Here is a 15,902-nt window from a genome sequence, read left to right as displayed (position 1 = left end):
AGCCTAGTTTGGCACTCACACAGGGACTAGGAGCCTGTGCATGTTCTCCACCCAGCAGTGCAATACAGCTCGGGTTGGAGAAAGGCTAAGTGTGCATGTCGGTTTGGCCTTCCTAAGACAGCTGGCCAAACCAACATGTGCACTTAGTGCCCACCACTCCTCCTTTCTGTTGCTGACTCTTCTCAGAATGGCCCTGCCCCCAAAACTTGGCTCAGTGACAGCAAAAAAAAACAAAATAATAAAATAGTTTTATTAGCATTTTATTTTTCCTGTGTGCACAGATGCGAGAGCAGTGGGGCGATGCTCTTCCACCTTAACAGAGGAGCTGCCGCCGTCATGCCACCCAGAGCCCGGAAGCTATACCTCTGAGGACAGTGACTGTGCTTGTGGTGGCCACGGCACTGATAGGGATATTTACCCATGTGGGTTTCCCCAAGGAGATGGTATCTGATTGAGGTGTCAACTTCATGTCCAACTGCATGAAGGCCATGTGGAAGGAGTGTGGGGTAACCTACAAGTTCACCACAACTTACCATCCCCAAACCAATGGGTTGGTTGAAAGGTTCAACCGTTCCCTCAAAGGCATGATTATGGGACTACCCAAACCCATGAGGCATAAGTGGGACGTCCTCCTGCCATGTCTTTTGTTCGCCTAATGGGAGGTACCACAGAAGGGGTATGGCTTCAGCCCTTTTAAACTTCTGTATGGTCACCCTGTGAGATGACCTCTCAATTTGGTTAAGGAAGGCTGGGAGTGAGCCCCCAAGAAGCAACCCCAGGATTTAATTAGCTTCAGGAAACTCACACAGGTGGACATGAAATGATGGTATGACCAGAATACCACTCTGGTTGAGTTTCAGCCTGGTCAAAAAGTGTGGGTAATGGAGCCAGTCCTGCATGTGAATCGCCTCAAGCCCCACTTAGAGAAGTCTGAGATTATCATGCTCCTGGTCACTGATGATGAGGTGGAAAATGGGAGTGAACCTCTCCCCGACCGCCTATCTTCCAAGGACCAGCATGGGTCAGTGGAATGTGTCAGCCTCTCCCCTACACTGACCCCGGAACAAAAGAGAGACTGCTTTCCATTGCTGGACTTACCTCAGGACTCACTACATGGTGTACTCATGATATTGATACTGGGGACAGCACACCTGTAAAGAACAACATTTATAGGCTGTCTGAGAAGGTGAGTGCTAGCATTAAGGAGGAAGACTACAAGACGCAGGTGTTAGGGGTTATTGAGCCCTCAAACAGCCCTTGGTCCAGCCCAGTGGTGTTGGTCCCCAAGGTTGCCCCTCCTGGTGTCACACCTGAACGTAGGTTACGTGTGGACTACCGTGGGCTCAATGCAGTCGCTAGGACTGATACACACCCCATCCCCAGAGCTAATGAGCTCATAAATCGGCTTGGAGATTCCAAGTTGCACAGCATATTTGTCTTAGCATCTGGGTATAAGTAGATTGCCTTGACTGAGGTGGCTAAACAGAGGGCACTTCTGGTTCTGAGTCAGGCCTTTTGGTTTGAAGAACGCTCCTGCCACCTTCCAGAGGTTGATCAATCATGTTCTGGTTGGGTTGGAGTACACCAGTTCCGCCTAACTAAACAACATTGCGGGATTTAGCTCCAGTTGGGAGGACCACTTGAACCAATTCTAGGAAGTGCTTCAGGCTTGACAGAGAGCAGGCCTGACTATCAAGGCCAATAAGTGCCAGATAGGGCTGGGTTCTGTGGTCTACTTGGAACACCAAGTAGAGGAGGGCAAAGTGCAGCCCTTGCATCCCAAAGGACCCAGACAGAAGTGAGAGTATTCTTAGGCCTCGCTGGCTATTACAGAAGTTTCATCAAGGAATATGGCACAATTTTTGCCCCCTTGACAGAGCTGACTTCCAAGAAGCAGCTACGTCAGGTGATCTGGACAGACGAGTATTAGGACACCCTGAAGGAAGCCATGTGCACAGCACCTGTGCGCAAGGCCAAGGATTTCTCCCAACAGTTTTTTGTGCAGACAGACACCTCAGAGCATGGCATACGGGCTGTGCTCTCACAGCTAAATGAAGAGGGCCTGGATCAGCCTGCAGCATTCTTCAGTAGGAGGTTACTTCCCTGGGAACAGAGGTGGAGCGCAATAGAAAGGGAAGCCTTTGCTGTGGTCTCGACACTGAAGAAGCTATGGCCATACCTGTTTGGCACTCACTACTGGGTGCAGACAGACACAGGCCCCTCAGATGGTTAATGCAGATGAGGGGTGAAAATACCAAACTGTTGAGGTGGTCCTTCTCCCTACAAGGAATGGACTTTACGGTGAAACACCATCCTGGAACAGACCACGCCAATGCTGATGGTCTCTCCAGGTTCTTGAACTTTACTGAAGAGAACTCCTATGGGTTTGGGTAGTTCTCCTCACCTTCAGCTGGGAGGGACATGTGTTAGGCCTGGCATCCTTGGCGTGGTTTCCCCTGATTTGCCTTCTGACCTCCTGTTTTGCTGACTTAATCTTTGCTGGCTTTAGGATCCCACTGCTGACAAGTGCTAACGTGCATGTGCTCTGTACTCTAAACATGGTAACATTGGCTTATCCGTATTTGGCATATTTAATTTACCTACTGTCCCTAGTAAAGTGCACGCCATGTGCCCAGGGCCTGTAAATTAAATGCTACTAGTGTCCCTGTAGTACTGATTGTGCCACCCACTTCAGTAGCCCTTTAAACATGTCTCAGGCCTGCCACTGCAGAGCCTGTGTGTGCAGTTTTAAGCTGCCATTTTGACCTGGCATGTTCGCCTACTTGCCAGGTCCAAGCCTTCCTTTTTATTACATGTAAGTCACCCCTAAGGTAGGCCTTAGACAGCCCAGAGAATAGGGTGCAGTGCATTTAAAAACTAGGACATGTACTTTTAAGTTTTACATGTCCTGGTAGTGCAACACTCTTACATTCGTTTTTCACAACTGCAAGGCCTATCTCTCCTATAGGTTAACATTGGGATTAGCTTATTACAGTTTATAAGTGTAAATTCAATTGGGAAAAGATAGAAATTTGGAGCTTGGTGTCTCTGGACTCACAATTTAAAATCACAATTGATGGTGAAGTCGGGTTTTAAATTGTAAGTCTGAAAATGTCACTTTTAGAAAGTTTACATTTTCTTACTTTAACCATTCTGTACCTCTAACTGTCTCTGAATACATGTCTGGGGTCTTGAAAGTGGGTTCTGCAGCTGTTTTTCTACAAAAATGGAAGCATTGATGACTTTGCATCGATTGGAACTGAAGCAGTGCCCTTCGTCACTGATGCAGCGCTGCTTCGAAGACCTCCCTGCGCGGCTCTACGATGACGCTGAACCCGACTGTGAGATTGAATGACATCACAGTGCCTGCATCGTAAGGGGTTTAACGACACAGGACCCAACTGCGAGGCTTGATGATGATGCAGCACCTGTATCGTAAGGGGTTCAATAACAGCATGGGAACGACTGTGAAGCTCGATAACGACGCATCTACCAGACTGCGTGGATTTGAACCGTGCATCAAGTCTTTAACTCTGACGCCTGTTCCATTTAAGGTACTTTTTTCAGCGGGCCATGAATGGGTCCTATAGCCAGCCTACCCTTCATCGCAGACAGACAGAACTTTGAATTTAACTCAGTCCAGCGCTACCTCAAGTAACCCCTAAGCGGTGTTGGCTTTTAAGCACTATATATTGCAGTTGATTCTTTAAAAATTAATATCTCAAGTTCTAATTATTAGATTTTTTCATATTGATCTTGTTTTACTCATAAAACTATTTGTTATGTTTCTAAACTGGTGTGGAGTCTTTTTGAGGTGTTTTCATTACGTTACTCTAATTTAAGTGTTGCTCAAATACTTTACACATTGCCTCTTAAGCTAAGCCTGACTGCTCTGTACCAAAGTACATTAGAGTGAGCACAGATTAATTTAGGTTGTGTATCTGACTTACCCTGACTAGGATTGTGGTCCCTACTTGGACAGGGTGCAAACCTCTGCCAACTAGAGTCCCAATTTCTAACAAATGCCAACACAGGAATGATGTCCTTCTGTTTCTTCCAGGCCACCATCCCTCTCTGTTCATAGCAAATCATAGGCAGTCGCAAATATCAACCTGCCTAAATTTATATTTTAGGCAGGCCATTCTACAACCCCCAGTTACTACATATTTTACAACTCGACCTATTAGCACAAAGGTTGCATTACAAAGTGAAGCACAGGTTGCAAATCTGCACGATTTGTGAGCTGCATTTTCATACATCTAGCCCTAAGTCCTTTACGTATGAAGGCATTAGACAAGTTTTTCAAACCCATTCTTGCACCTTTTCCACATATTAAGGACTGTGTGGCACACAGTCTTCCCGATTCTGTGTCAGGCAACAAAGCAGTCCCACATCTGACCATCAGTGGTCTCAGCATTACTGTTCTCAGTCTTGCCTACCATCTCCAACCAGGGCTCTAATTAATAAAGGCCTGATATCAAGAAGGGCTATAATCAAAAATGCATAACATCATTTGGAAATTGTTTGGACTGTGCTGCCACCTGTATAGAAATCATTGGCACTCTGTTACAAACTCTGTGGCATTCAGCCTTGCCCGAAGTACTCTGTCAGGCAAGGCAGCAGTCCCATACCTTCTATGGACATTCTTGAAACCTTGGTCCTAAGCCCCACCCACTATCTCCTGGCAGGATACTAATCGCTCGTAAAGCTGCTGCTTAAAATGCATATAACTTGTGGAAATTGTTTGTACTCCCCCCAACTCATCCATTACCTTCATAAAACTCAGAGGTACTCCATTGTAGACTGTGTGGAAGACAATCTTGCCTGAAGTTCCACATTAGTCTGCAAGGCAATCCCACAGCGGTACTTTGGTGTCTTTTGCAACACTGTTTTCAGCCCTGCCCACCATCTTCAACCAGGGCTCTAATTATTCGAGCCCCAGTACCACAAAGTCTATAACCAGGAATCCAAGGGTGTCAATCACATGTATCCATTTTTATTGTGTCCTTTAAGAGCAAATGTTTGTTTGATTTTGTTGGAGTTTGCTTGGAGTTGAGTTCAGTCACCGCCTCATCTTTTCAATATGGCGTGTAATAAAAGGTTGATCACATTAACTCAAGGAGATACATGAAAACATTGAAGATATTTCCGAAGATCCAAAACTGCACTTTGCATTGATAAACACACTAGGTCAGCTAATAAACATTCTCACCATATACTTGACCTACTAATCGATCAAAATATTCATTAATGGCAGTGAGAGAGACATTGTTCAATGAGAATTATCAAATATGTTTAAATCATAGACTACCCTCACCTATCAAGCTAAATGCTGTAACCAGGGTGGTAAAGGGGTGGCTGAATTGCATTTTTGTGTTGCAAAAGGCAACTCAAGTGTCAGCAGCTCTTTTGAGGATTTATCAATTAAATGTACATCAGAAGCAAACTCATTGTGTGTCATTGGTGTGGTATAGTGATTAGCAACCACTTAGGAACAATGTTGCTTTTTAAAGTGAATGTAATGAATTTTGTATATGTATATTAGAGATTTCCATATTCACCTAGTCAAAATCCTTTATTCTTTTTTTTGTCCAACACTCTGAAGACCACACTTGCAGGTGGGCTCTGCTTAGATCTGATTTCAGCTCTTAACTGAAGTATGTCAAATCAATCAATAATGCCTCTTTCTTGAACAGTATTCAAAAACAATAAAGTCCCTATCGGTTTTTTACATACAGGAGGAAGCAATACGCTCCTAGAGTACAGTTTGTATTTAGATTCTAGTATCACCCTCTGGTTTAAATCATATTGTTAGAGAGCAAGCAAGCAAAAAGCCCAAATCTATAAAAGGTATTAAAAATGTATTGACAAAATAGATGATAACAATTTATACTTTTGGCCACTTTATGTTTAGGAAGATGTCTTCCTCTCCCTCCTTTAATCGGTTACAATCTAAATTTCATTGACCTTTCGTCATTTGTTAGAAAAAGACAGACTGTACCTCTACTTGATATAGTCAATACACATATTTAAAAACAATAAAACCAATGCAATACACAAAATTCAAATCTATGCAGTTATACAATTCTTTTATTCTTGTCTGTGGGGTTGTTAAAAAAGTCTCGACGCAGCGTTGCGGTGATTTCTTTATATTTAGCACCTTCTTCAGGACTGACAACATTCAACATAAATCTGTGTGGCAAAGAAATTCTTAAATTAGTAACCATTCGATAAAGAATTTATAAAACAGTTGCTATTTTGTCTTGCTTAGTTCTCTAGGTTTAATAAGTTTCTGAGGTCAACATATCTACAGCTAAGTTTGTCAAAATATATTCTTCGTGTATCAATGACTGCTTTTACTCTAATGGGAAATGTCAGTTTATTATCTGTCCTTATTTGTTAGACTTCTAATATTTATGCATGAATCTTCTAATTTTTATGCATAGGCTTGTGTTCAAGCAAATTTAGGGGGCATAACCATTCGCTTATCACTGTTTTGTATAAAAACGCCATACCTCTCTGTTTGTAGATCTTCTCTCTTATTTGAGGTAGCGTGTCTGTATTATCTTTGTACTCCGCCACCGTTGTATATATCTTTCTCTATTATTGATACAAAATTTGTATGTATCTGCTTAGTTACTACTAGGTTCTAGTCAAAAGTAATAAGATATTCCTTAATGTAGTAGGAATTCATACCTTATATTTCTGTGATTTCTGTTTAGATTCATTGGAGCCACCGTTTAATTTCCTCTCGGTTCATAGGTTTTGTATTTTTGAATATATTAACCTTTATCTCTTCATTTTTGTTCCTGTGTTTATTACAGAAAAAATGGGGAGAAGCTAGATAGATTTCCTTATGTTGTCAGCTTACTATACAGTGCTCCAGAATTATCACTCCTTACCATTAGTTCCATGGATACCGATCAGTTTGCCCAGAGTTGGTTCTTCTTTCAAGATTCCTACTCGGTTCTTGTTTGTATTCTTGTCTGTGTGCGCTTTCTCAATTGGCGCTTGAAGTGACGATGATTTCGATTTGATACTGTCTGTGGAATTAATTATACATCTCTGTTAGTCTCTGTAGACCTGATAACTCATCTATGCTTTACTGTTTAACCTTATAGTCTATATTAGAAATTCATTGGAGCATGTTTTAGATATAGATACTCATCTTGAGGGTATTACGCATTCCATAATTATACTCTTGTAGATGTCCGTTTATTCCTTACGCTATATGTTCCCTCTGGTAACGGGGTATTTAAGAAAACTTCATTTCTTTCCCTCGTTCTTATCCCTAATCTAATTACCGGTTTATTCCGGATGTTGTTAAACATGCTAGATTTTTTTTAAAAATGATTTATTACTGCATTTCTCGGATACTTTTTGCGTAACAGTATCTACCCAGCCTTTAAGTCTTAAGACCGCTGCTGGCATGACTATATCCCCATATAGCTCTTAGATCTATCCTATTTTTTTATATATTCATGATATAATTAAGTTCTTGCTGCTCTCGTAAACTTTATTATTCACCGAGCAGTCTTTACACGCGGTATGTCTTCTACAGCTACCGTCATCTAGTGATTGAAAACATACTGTAGCTCTTAAAGCTGCCGCTTGCATACCTCTATCTACATATAATCTAGTTCTAGCAGCTACCCTATTTCTTATTCAAGATGTAATGCGTTCCCTCGGACATTCCTTTTGCATGGCTGTATTTACACTAGCGGTATAACTCATAAAACTACCGCGAACAATTCCTCGCTAATATCGACTAGATTATCGTGGACTTACCCGATATGGTTTCTGCGGCCTCCCTGCTCCAAACGAATCTCCGGAAATATTCTTGTAATGAACTTCCGGGGCATCGGGCTATTTATATCCTTTAGTCTACCTGGTCCTTCCGTCACTGATCTAATCAGTCAAGTACTATATCCCTTCTTTTGCAACTTTCTTCCATATTCTTTAAAAAAGGAATGTATTGTTCTTACGATTTGATTTCTAGTTCGCTCGTGTGATTTCGTATGTTTAATTTCTGTCGCCTTTATATAAAGGATGGCGGCCATCTTAAGATGGTGATGTTATCCATCTCGTTAGTAGCGATATATATGGTCGCGTCATGTTGGGTGTTTTCTATCGTAGACATATATAATATTCTTTACTTTAAGGAAGTTTTTATAAATATCGAGTGACGTTGTTAACTCCAAATTCTATTATGTGCAGGATTGAAATTTTTACTTATAGGATTGATTAATGTCACAATAACATAATCAATTCGGCGGCCATCTTTAAAAGGTTATCGCTTGTGGTTTATAACTGGGCATTGTTCAATATTGAACATAGGTATAGTGGGTACAACACGTTCATCTGACAATTACAACAGCTGATAATTATCAATGATAAACATATTGATGTAATCTTACCGAATTTAAAGTTAAACTCATTACTTCATTTACTAACAAAATGTGTCTTACGGGTAACTTGTGATAGTTATCGTTGCTACTTTGTAGCGAGCTATGAATTAATACTAAATCATTTGAGACGTGATTATCATTGCCAAGCATATTAATAAAGTCTTACCAAATTATAGTTAAACTCGTTAGTTCATTTTCTAACACAATGTGCCTTAGGGACAACTTGTGATGGTTATCGTTGCCACTTTGTTAGCGAGCTATGTAATAATTCTAAATCGTTTGGGACGTGATTTCTATAAACTATTAGAGGACTATTAATGGTAAGGGTAACTGTAAATGGTTATCGTTATTACCTTGTTTCATACCATTAAGTGAATTTCTATTATTTAAGAACGATTTTTATACAATCATGAGTCTACGTTAGATGTAATTTGAAATGACAGGTTTATTAAATAACTTCACATTTCAACGTATTATTTCTTTTTTGGGAGGATAAGATCAGAGAAAAGCTGCCTGGGTATAAGCAGCTAAAGTCCGTATTATTTAAGTGATTTTAAAGTTTTTTATACTTAGATAAGTCTCTCCCATTCTTCTTTATTGTTTAGCCTAGTTTTATATGTGTTGAATCGGGACATATAGAATTGTTCACGTCTTTTCCTCTTAATTTCATGATTCCCGCCACGTGCATTCACTTGAGTGATTTCTATTCCACACCATTTGAGATCTTCTACAGAATGGTTATGTTCAATCCAGTGTTCTACCAAAGGTGCTGTTCTTTTTTTAGTCCTAATGGCTGATTTGTGTTCTGTTATCCTAGTCCTTATTTCGCGTGACGTTTCACCAATGTAACCTTTGTTACATGGGCATATTATGAAGTAGATAATGTCTTTGGTCCTGCAGTTGATAAAACTCTTTAATTTATGTGAGATTCCCATATATGTAATCTCCTTGCTTTTAAACATATTGTTGCAATTTTTACAGGAATTGCATGGGAAATTACCTACTGGGAAAGGAGCATTAGTTATGCTGCGTTGTTTACATATTGGTTCAGTCCTATACATATGAACCACATGATTCCTTATAGTGCGATTCCGTCTGAATGAAAACATAGGTTTGGGAAGTCTTGCATCGTTTTTCTCATTTAGTAAGTGCCAGTTTCTAGTTATAATGTTTTTCACTTTATTGCTGGCACTGCTGAAATTGGTTACAAAAATGAGAGGAAGTTGTTGTTTAGCTTGATCTTCTTTCTCTTTGAAGAGGGATTCTCTGTCATAATATTTGGCTTTTTTATATGCTTGTTTGGTCAGCCTCTTCGGGTACCCTCTATCTAGCAGTTTTTTTGTTAGAATATCTGCATGATAATTAAAGTCTCTCATATTTGTGCAGTTGCGTTTTATTCTCAAATATTGTCCGAATGGAATGTTATCCTTCTGACATTTGGGATGGTTGCTTTGATAATGAAGCATCGTGTTCCGATCAGTAGGTTTGGTAAAAAGCTTTTTCTTGAACAGACCAGACTTTTATTACGTTTAAAGTCCCTTTGATACAATATAAGTGAATGCAACATATTAAACAAGCTAACATACAAGTTCAAAAATATCCCTCTGAAACAGTCTTGAGGTTTTTTGTGATAAATTTAGAAAATACTTTGAACAAAAGAAACTTGATTGAAGTAGGACGATATAATCTAAAAATGTGGATCCAGCCAGTTTAACATTAAGAGGTAATTCTACTAAAGCGTTAGAGCCCAAAGTAGTGGGCTCTACCGGCCATTAAAGGCCCACTCCAGCATTAAAGGCCTGAGCTGAAGGCAAGGGCCTTTAACAAGGGAGCGGGCCTTTAATGGCTAGTAGAGCCCAATACGGAGGGTTCTAGGGCTATTAGAACATTCAACCCAAAGAGGGCAGAATGTTCTAATTTGAAAAAACAAAGGCCTCACTGAGCCCCAGGGAGTTGAAATCCCCTCGGGCTCCATGAAGCCTTTGTTCACAGCAATAGCTGTGAACAAACATTGGAATGTTGATGCTCCAGAAGCCCTGAGCACTCAATTGTCTTCAATGGAGCGCTCAACATTTCATTGTTCTAATAATGTATCATACTCATTCAATTAATTTGAACTAGTAGCCCGAAACGATGAAGAGTGTTTTATGGCTACATCTGACTAGCCCTAGAGAAGACATCCTCCTAGCAGCATTTATAAAATATCAGTATAATTATATATACTTAAAATATACACTTATACATATTTATATATACTTATATATGCGTAAAATATATAGGCAGTATATACTTAAAAATAATAGAAAAACATAATAAACCTAATATTTAACAAACTAACATTATTTGAATATAAATAATTTAAAAAAGTATTTTACAAACAAATAACTTTAAATTAAAACAAAAAATATATTAAAACAGTTTAAAAAATGGATACAAAAACTAGACTTGGAGGAGTCTAATTAACTATTCCCACTCCAACCTGACCAACAGTAGGGAAAGTGGACTTTGAAGGGGTCAGATTTACTGCTACCATTCCATCATGAGCAACAGTATGGGAAGTATTGGACTTTGGAGGAGTTAGGTTCACTTTTTGCACTCCGACTTAACAAAAAGTAGGGAAAGTGGTGAACTGTGGAAGGGTCAGATTTACTATTACCAATCAAACTTGAGCAACAGTAGATAAAGTGTTAACCTTTGGGGAAGGGGCATTTACTATCCCCACTTCAACCTGAGCCACAGTAGGGAAAGTGTTGCACTTTGAAAGAGTCATATTTACTATTCCCACCTGCGCTGGAGAGTGCAATCAGGGATGCTGTCCACTACATTGCCACAGGGTAAACCCCTGGAATTGATGGCCTGCCAATAGAGTTTTATAAAATGTACATAGTCGTACTTGCACTGAGACTGGGTCAAGTTATCTAACTCGACACTCAAGGCTGTTGAGCAGACCACCTCTATGTGGTTGTCCCTCTTGATCTCCTTCCCCAAACCGGGGCCATTGGCCATGCTTGGCAACAACTGCGTAATTTGAGCAAGGTCCTTGGGCAGCACTTGATGGATGCTACCCCAGAGTTAATTTCAAATTGGAGGCTGAAAAATAAGTTGGTATCCTTAGCTTGATTGAAAGTGGCAGTACAAGTGCAGAAACAGAATATAGTAAGGGTGATTGGTGGCCTCAAATGAAGCCCTAGTATGCACTAACAAAAAGAAAGGATGTATTAGGAGCAAAAAAAGACAAAATGATATACTAGAGTCTTCCATATCACCCTGTCCTCTAGAAAAAAAACGTACATTTTGAAATGTTCCAACCTTCACATTAAAATTGAAACTTTGATTTTTTTTAAAATATTTTTTGTTTGTGAACTAAAGAAAATATTTTATAATTTGTGTATTTGTGTACTGTATACCTGTTTCTGTAGTTCTGTGTATTTTTTGAAGTACACAAATCGTGGAATTTGCTTAGGCTGGGGCCCCCAGCCTCTATTAGTGATTTAGTGGGAGTACACAGAAGTCAAAAGGTTCTATTCTTGGTCTGCATCATGAAGAAATGTTCTACTCTTGGTCTGCATCATGAAGATTTTTTTTTTACTATGAGTGCTCATCTTTCTTTCCAAAGTTCGACCAAATTAATAGAGACCTGCGTCCATATGAATTCAATTCACTTTCAAGTCAGTACTTTATTATTTCTTTAATTTTACTTGCAATCTTTCTAACTTTCGAAATAGGTATGCCACTGTTCTGCAAGAACACCTCACTTTGTCAGATAAGAATTATGTTTGAGATTTCAATAAAGTGAATATGAATATGTTGGCACCAAGAAAGGTCCCATGAATGACTCTGGAGAGTGTGCACCCCAGCTCAAAGTCACCATGGCAAGCTGTAGTGTTTTTGATCCCACATCAGCAGAAACAACGATCATTTGTGTGTGTTGAGGCCTGGTGTGAGACCTAGAGCCGGGTTTTGTGCTTTGGCAGGATACACCATGTGTGCCTCTCTTCCTTAGGATAGGGACTACTATCATCTCTGGGATGTAGATGTCTGACAGTTGTGAGATCCAATGGATTATAGTGCAGAACAGACCTATTTACCTGCTTGGGAGGGCAGCTTACCAGCCTCTCCTGTATTGTTTAAATTGTTCTGCCAGTCCCCTATGACAGGTTCTTCACCCATCCATGAGGTGTATGGAATTTGCGTATGCATGCAGTACAGGTGTACATATATTGACTGCAAGCACGTTGCTTGTACATGAAGGATGTATGTAGACTGCACAATAGTGAATGTGGCTACAGTGACCATTTGTTCATTTTTCTATGAGAGATATTTTGGTGGTACCGAAAAGGATTCTTGAAGAGAGCCCAAAAAGAAGATGTTTTTGTAGGGCTCTACCGAACGTTCCAGGGATCTTGCTCAGTGGGCCAGAAAAGAAGTGTTCCTGAAATAAGTAGAGGAGACAGAGGGCACTTTGAAGATAGGGAGTTTCCCCCACCGCTTCCTGGCTCATTTTTCCCTAGGAGGAGCTACCTCACACAGGTAGTTGAAAGGGGCACCTTTGAGCTCTTGTTTTGGGAGACTCAGAGATCCTCTCCCACCCGCCTTCCTGCTCACACTCATCACAAAGACCATGGCTGGACCAGTCTGCATTAAAATCGGAAAAGTGCTCTGCTGCCCTGAACTGATCAAATAACTGATCTTCTGCAATAACAAGGACTGTCTAGAACTTGAGTATGAAAATGAGTCAGAATCTTCCAGTAAGGGCGCCAAGATTCCCTGACCTGGGTTCCCACACCTGTGGCAACAGGAAGAGTCCTTTGGTTGGGATGCTACTGCCAACTCTCAATCCCAGGTTCAGTGCCAGTAACCTGGGGAAGAGGAGGCATTTACTACAACTAACTTTCAAGGAAAGAACTGACCTACTGGACAGGATAGGCAACGGGGGTGCCTGTACATGGAGAAAACACTGCTCAGAAGAAGTCTCAACTTTGAAGGGACACAGCAAGAAAAAGCAATGCTACTACTGGCACACGGGAGGGGACCCACATCCAGGAGCTGTGAGAAGGTCTTATCGCCCAAACTTGTTTCCTCAGTAGAGACTGAATTGGTACCCATACTCAGGGTGTCTGGGAACTCACCAAAAGGAGAATTAAAAAAGGGCCAAGAATTGCCAAAGCATTAAGATGATCTGAACCATTCGATATGGTCGGACTTCCAAGAATGACTTCAAATTCAGACAGAAGTCAAGCTCAACAGGAGGGGTGTTACCACTGTGACCAGGGAAGGTATGGGCCTGAGGAAGCACCCAAGTGGCAAGATCTCCATGATTGCAAGTTCTGAGGCTACCGATTGAGTGGTGCAGGTGCTGCTGTGACTTGCCTGTGGTTGCAGGTGCCAGTGTTCCTCATATACGAGATCCTGCCAGCTGGACAGAAGTTGGACTGCACCTTCTGCACACAGTTTTCCATACTCTGAACACCACCAGGAATTGGCCAACTTCCTGCTAACAGAGACACATGCAGGAAATGCCTGCACATGATGACTTCACAAACTAATCTACAAGGGATAGAATAGTACCGTGGTATTGTTCCCACAAACAGTCACACTCTCTATGATTTCCCCCAATGGGCCACAGGCCAATGCCGTTGCCTGAAGTGACTGTCCCCAATAAAGTGCAGCTAATGTTTCCCAATGGCACTCTGTAATTAGTGCTCTTTGTCCCTTATGTACAGTATATTTTTCTTAACATTAAGTACTGACTAGATAACAGTTTATTGACTGTTACGTGATGTTTATTGTATGCTGAGTCTCTAACACCACACAACCTCCCTGAATAAGCCTTGGATTCTTCAACTTCACTACCCCAAAAGTCAAATGGTGTGTACCTGGTGATCAGTTTCGGGTTGATTAGTAGGGTTTACTCTAGGACACTGTGGGAGCAAAATCATACCCCAAAATTTGGACACCCCAAAATGTACCTCAATTGGTTCTTCCACAGTTTACTGGATCGGAGACGGAGTTAAACCTCAATTTCATGAGGCAATGTATACCTGTGTTAAGGCACCTCCCAAACATCAATTAGCGGAGTAAAATCTGTTCATTAAATAATGGAGTGCAAAATCATAAGAAGATTGGACAGCATCACTAGCAGCTTATCAAAGTTCATGAAAATCTCTGGCTTACCTCCAAAATCAAGGGTATTTTATAAACAATTTTTGCATAGTAAATTAGGAAAGCTGCAGAATCATTGTGGTGTGGGCAAAAGTATAATTGTTTAGCAAATCAGAACAAAAGAATAATACACGTCATTACCCTAACACATAAGCACAGTCCCATTTCTAAAGACCTTATTCAACACCCTATATGCTAATGTCATCCAGAGATGGTCATACAAATAAGAAACATTTAGACAATAAGACTTTCTCTCAAAGACTGGGCTCAGTGAAGAAGCCAAACGAGATAGATACTTGTTGCAATCTTACATCTGCACCATGGCAAGTCCAGCACTAGCAACACAACTACTGCTGTGGCAAAAAAACATTATGTCATTAGCTTACTGTGTTCTGCAAAGCCTGTGGTGAGTGGATGTGTGCGGGGAGGGAAGTAGGAGTGAGTGACAGAGATTGAAAGCATCTTCTTTAAAATAGAAGTTTATACAGACATGCAGCCTAACTAAAACACATTGATAACTTCACTTGTATACATCATATTAAATTTATTTATATAGCAACTCTATTAATTCAGTCTATATTCAGGATCATGTGTAAAACACCAAATTACGCATTATTAATTGTGCACAAAAATATAAACTAAAACAAATCCCACAAAATCCCCCCTCTGATTATTTCATAATCACTAAAACAATTAATATTACTTTATTAATCAGAAATTCAGGCAGTATCCCTCATTTTCTGCTGTTTTCTGAAATTCTCCTCCACCACCTTTAATTGGTTGTAGACACAACCTTGATATTCTTCATCTCATAATTTTCAGACCTCTTCCTCTTTAACAATCGTTCATTTTTCTTGTGCTCGCAATTTTAAATCAGACACCCAGAAAGTTTTAATAAAAGAAATAGAACAATTGCACAAATCATAATAGTTATCTCAAGAGCAAGGTTCCCCCACTCAAATTATCAATCCATTCACCAACCTTACTAAACCCTTCTCTATCTCAGTAACCCAGGAACCTATAGCTTCCCATAAGCCATGTTCTTTCATAGAGTGAAGTTCACGAGAGTTGTTAGTCAAGTTCGTGACATAAGAATTAATGATAGGACTGTTATCTGGGATAAAAGAGCAACACCTCTTAAGCTTTAGCATTTTGCAAACACCACCTTCTTTTGCAAGAAGGATATTTAATGCTAAGCGGTTCAGCATCACCATAGCTCTAATAGCAATTAGTTCTGAATTAATTTGAGTTAGCGCCCCAGCTTTACTTAAAGCAAGTCTGTCCTCCAATGCAGATAGATGTCTAATATTCACTTGATTTATTGCCACACGT

This window comes from Triturus cristatus, chromosome 2_2 (genome assembly GCF_964204655.1).
Source record: "Triturus cristatus chromosome 2_2, aTriCri1.1, whole genome shotgun sequence".
Lineage (NCBI taxonomy): Eukaryota > Metazoa > Chordata > Amphibia > Caudata > Salamandridae > Triturus > Triturus cristatus.
This window is presented reverse-complemented; position numbering follows the sequence as displayed.